Below are 6,352 nucleotides of genomic sequence, written 5' to 3' on the forward strand. Positions count from 1 at the left end.
GAAAAAATTCAAGAATTTGGGAAATTTCTCACCAGAAGCAGCACATTATTCATATAGTTATAGTTTGAAAAATCAATGTTTAATAACTTTATATCTCTTTCCAATCTTCTCCACTACATTGATAGAAATGCAAAGTACTAGGTAACAATTTATAATCTAGTTAAAAAAAACTCAAACAAAATCAAATTATACAGACTCAAATTATTATTTCTTAGTTTGGTAATTTATCAGAAGGCAAATTAACTGTGGATAAAAATTTTCAAAAATTTGCTCAAATTTTATTAAAAATAATCCAAAGAAACCAATATTTAACTCTTTTCAATATCCGAAATCAAATTATCTCAGTGCATAATATAACATTAATATACATAACTTAAATCTAAAGAACCTATTTCAATTAAATAGCGTAAAACAAATTGGTATCCAACAAACAAATTTGATAAGAAACATTTAACAGAGGCATTAATATCAAACAGCAACGAAAACAGTTTCAATAAAAAAGCTTTTAAAAACAACAACGATTTCTATTAACCACCCTTTAAATATATAAACTTCAAATATATAGAGTAAGAACAGAAGATAAAAATAACACAAATTTTAAACAACAAATAATAGCCACCGAAGATTTTGAAAATTTAAAAAAAGGATCAATTATTGAAAACATATTATTTATAATATATGTCTACCGGCTTAATTCACAATGTATGAGTGAATTAAGCTTGTAAACTTTCGAAAAAGCTACCTGCTAGCAAATTAAAGCCAAAAAATAAAAAATAAAAACGAATACATATTTACACATACATATTTATTTACGCATTCTTTTTTTATGTTTTATTAAATATTGCATTGAAAATCGTGCATTTCTTCATTTCTTTTCCCGTTTCGATTACATACTTAATTTTTTTTTTGAACAAAATTTAACAACCGCACATTTAAACAAGTTTGACTGATCTATGAAAGGAAAGTGGCTGAGACTTCCGACTGTTATTTGCAATTGATGGTACAATTTTCTGTGGCCATTTTCAATAAAATACCTTCAGTTTTCCACATCGACTTCTGATTAACCAAAAATTTTCATTCCCGACGATGATGTAACAAGCGAATGAGAAAATTAAAACATGGTTACACATATCGCTAACAGTTTATACAATTAAATTGCTGTGTCAGCAAAGGATTTATTAGTTGGTCGATTATATTTCACTTTACCTTCTTCTCTTTCATTTTCTATTCTTTGGTTCCGAATCAATGTTTTATTTCTCAATTTCTCTCTCCTAACGGAAGTCGTATTCAAAAGAAAAAGCTTTATCGTTCAAAAGTTTTTCAGCAAAACTGTTCATTCCAGAAATCATAAAAAATACAGAGTTTAATTATAATTTAATTTTTTTATGAGTTCAAGTATGTATAGAAATAGAAAAGACAATAAATAGTAGAGTATCATTTATTGAAAACGAAAGAGTTTGAGTTCACACGAGAACACAACCGAAAAACATCAGTCGAACATTGAATAGTAGTTGGTTAATTAAAATTTCCTTAGGTTTTATCTTTAGTTTTAGGCTACACAGAAAATCTATGTAAAATTGAAATGTGTTTGGTAAGTTTAGAATTTTTGTAGATTTGTAGCATATTTGTATTGGTCAAAGTTATAATTTGAATTCTTTGTGATTTCAATTCTAGCTTACTTTTGGCAAGGATATAAATAATTCAATTTATGAAATTGTATGGTATCCTAAAGGAATCGATTTTCAATAAATGATATTGTACATTTATTGTCTTTTCTATACCATAATTGCATTGATGATATGAGAATGGAAGGAAAGACAATCAATAATTTTAATTCACGCCAAAATATTTACTTACGAAATGATACATCAGACTAAAATAGATTGGTAAATCTGAACTTTTCGAATTATTTGTTGATATTAGTGTGTTGTAGGTTGTTGTTTGATCACTCTGTTTCATAATTTGATTAAAATTGCTGTCCGATTATATGGAAAATAAGAGCAATAAAAACATGCATATGATACTGTGCACACCATACTTCATTATAGTGTATCTGTGTCATACATACCGTCCTGTGATGATGATTTTAAATTTGCAATGTGACAATTTCTTTTTACATGAAATTCTATTTTATCAAATTTCAACTTGTGACTAATTAAATACAAACTTGTAAATATTTATTTGTTTACATATTGAAATACACATTAATGTGTTCAAGATTTATTTAACTCGAAAATTTTACCAGCACATTATCAAACTCTTCCTTCTTTCTTATTTTCATTTCTACGGTAATGCTTACGCGATCAAAAGAAATGGATAGCGATGACCTTTATCATGAATATATCATTGCCTCAACAGAAAGTCATTTGTTACCAAAATTTCTCGACCCGGTGCCCGTGACAGCTGTATCTTCTGCTCTTATTGTCGGTAAATTAGTCAACATTAATCGTCAGATGTGTAAACGTCGACTTATTTTTCGATACTTGTTCCTGTCACATATAATTTAAAAAGACAGCCAGCAAATGAATGCTCTCTCTCTCTTTACGACTGAAAATATACAAAAATGATTGTCTGATATTCAAATTCTTTACACCTCATCATCTTTTTAATTGCATAAAACTACATTTTTTCTTCATTATACAGTTAAGTACATACTTTTGTATTTTTACGAACTATCAGACCAATATTTAAGTTATTTTATTTTACCGAAACTGAACTAAAATTATCTTTGCTAGTGATAATCCGAGTTACATTACACTTATAGCACGAATATTTTGATATTTACAACACCAAAAACTTTACAAAATTTATCGTACTATGAATATTTTTAATGGGAATGTTCTTATGTCATTGTTGAGAAAGTGCTTGTAGTAAAGTTGGGTGACATCTTTTGTTACCATTTCTATTTACTCTATCTAAATTTATATGGCCACATTTATTATATATTATTTGCATAGTGTGTACACTACTTCTTTATATTTATTTACTTCATATCCTTTTTACATAGCAAAATTTTCTACACCTACCAGCTATAATTGAAATTTATCGTATCTTGGAATTTCTATCGGGATACGGTGCTTTTATGCTAATCGCCAATTAATTTCAATACAGGAATGAAATAACTATAATTAATACATTTCATCTGACACTGTCTGGGTAGAAAGGGACCGATATTTGGATGTATGTTCAGCAAAATGTTTTCATTCGTCCAAAAATTTGACAAAAGACTACAAAATTTTATAATTTGATGGGTAAATCAAGTACTCGAAGCATAAGAGCTGATTAATTTTAATGATGGAATAAAATGACTAAAGTTAGAATTAATATGTTTTATACTTTAGATTTAATATGTTTTATTATAACTTATTGCATTCTGCTTTACTTGTTTGTTTCCTGCTAGCTTCACCACAAATTTTAATTTCTGAAATTAATTTTTATAAAAATGTTATTCGTGCTGAAAATTTGATGAAAAGTAGTGCTCGATAGTAATGTTAAAGATTTGTTTTTGTTTATTGCTAAATATGATTTTCTGTTTTTAGTTTTTTTATCTTCCATTCCTGCTAATTTATTTTAATACGTTTCATCCATTCTTAACTTTTAACTATAATCTATTCGCTGAACAATGTCACTGATTCATTAGAATCCAGTTTTTTAAAGCATAACGAGTGATTCGTCATTGGTTCTCTTCTCCATATTTTGCTGCTAAATAAAATATTAGATTGAAATAGATTTTATGAATTTCGTGAATTGCATTTGATGTTTGAATTAAATTTTCTATAATCAATGCTGTTTGCCCGTTTTTTTCTCCACTTTGCAGGTACAATTACAATTATAAATGAGAATTCTACTTTGTTTTGTAAATGTATGGATATAACTTTTACCTTCATTGTTTATACAAATTTGCTGCTTAAGAGCTTAATTAAAAGACAATTTCTTGCTTGAAAACTTTTGCAAGGAACAAATTTAAGTAACTATTTAGTAACACGCTTCAATAAAGGAATTTTCAATTGCCCAAACTGGCATTAATTTCTTAAATTCGTTATTGTTTGTCAGTTGTACTATTTAGCAGATTAAGATTAATGATTCTGCAGCAAATAATAAATGACTGAGACTAAATTTTTTTTTTTTTTTTTGGTAAGGAAGAAACTTTTAAATTTGGCATCACTATGTACGAAATTCATATGGTTCAGAAATAATTTAGTAGATCAGAAATAATTTAGTATTTTTATAATTATGAATATCGTTTGTTTATATGCCAACGTTTTAAAAGCAAGTTCTGGTAGAGTAAATTGAGCTAAGCAATTCTGGTTCAATTGTTTTACCCAAATCTTTCAGTTTTGAAATTTTTATTTGTTTAGGCATTTCGAAGTGTTGCTACTGCATTGTAGTTGGATAATGTTGATATTGTGACTGCTCGTAGCACATCATGCATCACTTTTTCCCAATTAATCATAAAACGTCTTTTTATAATTTTTGGTTTTTCCCTTTCATACAGATACTTTTCTTCCGTATGTCATTTCAAATTTAATTTTCAAAACAATTCTTCTGTCTCACTGTTGCTCTAAAAACTGTCATTCCTAGTGCTCGTTTTGCTTTTGGAGAAGTGGTGCGCAGTGATATATTTATGCAACGACACACACACACACACACTTATATACATATGCATGATGTACCTATGTAGAAGGTGTTAACAATTACATTTACAAGAAGACGTGTCATTATTATTGTTTTCAATACTGTCCAAATATTTCATTCCATAAAATGAAAGTAAGCTTCCTTTGCAAGGAAACTGTAAATGAAGTTTGTTCTTACAAGAATTTGTAAACAAGAAAATTGACGAAGGAATTGATTCAATTTGAAAAGTAATTTTGATGGGTTGTGATTTAAATTCTAGTATTGCGAAGTTAACTTTCTGAAGTGATATCACATGGGTGAAGTATTAATTATTGCGTTTTTTTTTTTTCGTTTGTTATTAGAAATACATTTCAGAAAAATATTAAGAAAGAAAAGCCATTATCCGTACCGTATGATTATTTTCATGTCTATATTTGTTATTGCTGATTCGAAAAATGTAAAATTTTTATTGAATTTTCACTCTCATTTTTGTGCTTTTTCTGTTTTGTTTCGACAATACAAGCACGAAAACATTTATTTGCTTTCATTTCTGATAAATGATTGAACATCAGATGAGCATTTTTTATGTTGAAAATTGCATTTAAGTACCCTAATTACAAGTTTTATCAAAATTTGCTGTTGTGAGTTCTAATTAAGACTGCCATTCTTATAGATACATCATCTAACATTATTTCGTGTTAAAAGCAGGATTATATTCAGTTTGATTTCACACTTTCTCATCATCTTTTCGTTAAGAAATTTGTCGAGAAATCAGTTAATTTGTTGATATCCGCTAAAAATCTGGTTTTAATTACTTCTCTCGTATTAAAATTCATCGAATTCATCATAGAATTACAATTGTTAATTAAACCTATTTTTATTTCCGGACGAAAACTATTCAATATTTGAATTTATTGCGATACTTTCTGAAGTATTGCTCGATACTTTTATCTCATTTTCGTTCATATTTTGAGTATCAGTTCTACTATCTATTCACGATATTTAAAAAATTTTCATTCAAGACAATGCGATAGAAATATTTTAATCTTCCACACCACAACCTTTCCTCTGTCATTTGTCTCACTGAGAACAGACATTAAAGTGTTCCATCGGGAGATCGATTCACTTTTTGTGCAGTGAGTTTGATTTGCGCCCTGAATTTATCATCCTGTTTCATCGATGTTACGCTAAAAATAATTTCAATGCTCTGATTGCCATGCATATTGTCCACTGAATCTTCTGCTTTTTCTATTATAATAATAATAATTATTATTATTATTATTATCATTTCACTTCTATAACCACAATACATTTATGTTCGTTTTGAAAATTAAATCAAAAGGGAAAAAACAATACCACTTTAAAATATGGAAAAACAGAAGTAATAGGCGTTTATACAATAAAGGAACAATAACAATTGTTATTAATCACTTATTAGCATGAAGTTTCTTCTTTTTTTACAATTTAATAAAATTTAGTTGCGATGAAGTTATATTTGAGTAACTTTTTTCAACAGAATAATATCATAGATGCATTCAGTGCTTACCAAATGATTTATCTTTCAAAAAATGACTTTTCCTCTTCTTATAGATACCGCACAGTGAATGGTAGTGTTTTAGCAGTTCGAATTCAACAAAAACGCATCAGCCTAGTCTCTAGGCTACAGTGTATGTGTGTGTGTGTATGTGTCTGCATGTGTCTGTCTAAATATTCCTTGCACCAATAACTTATCATATCG

Source organism: Brugia malayi (assembly GCF_000002995.4).
Source record: "Brugia malayi strain FR3 genome assembly, contig: Bm_v4_Chr3_scaffold_001, whole genome shotgun sequence".
Taxonomy (NCBI): domain Eukaryota; kingdom Metazoa; phylum Nematoda; class Chromadorea; order Rhabditida; family Onchocercidae; genus Brugia; species Brugia malayi.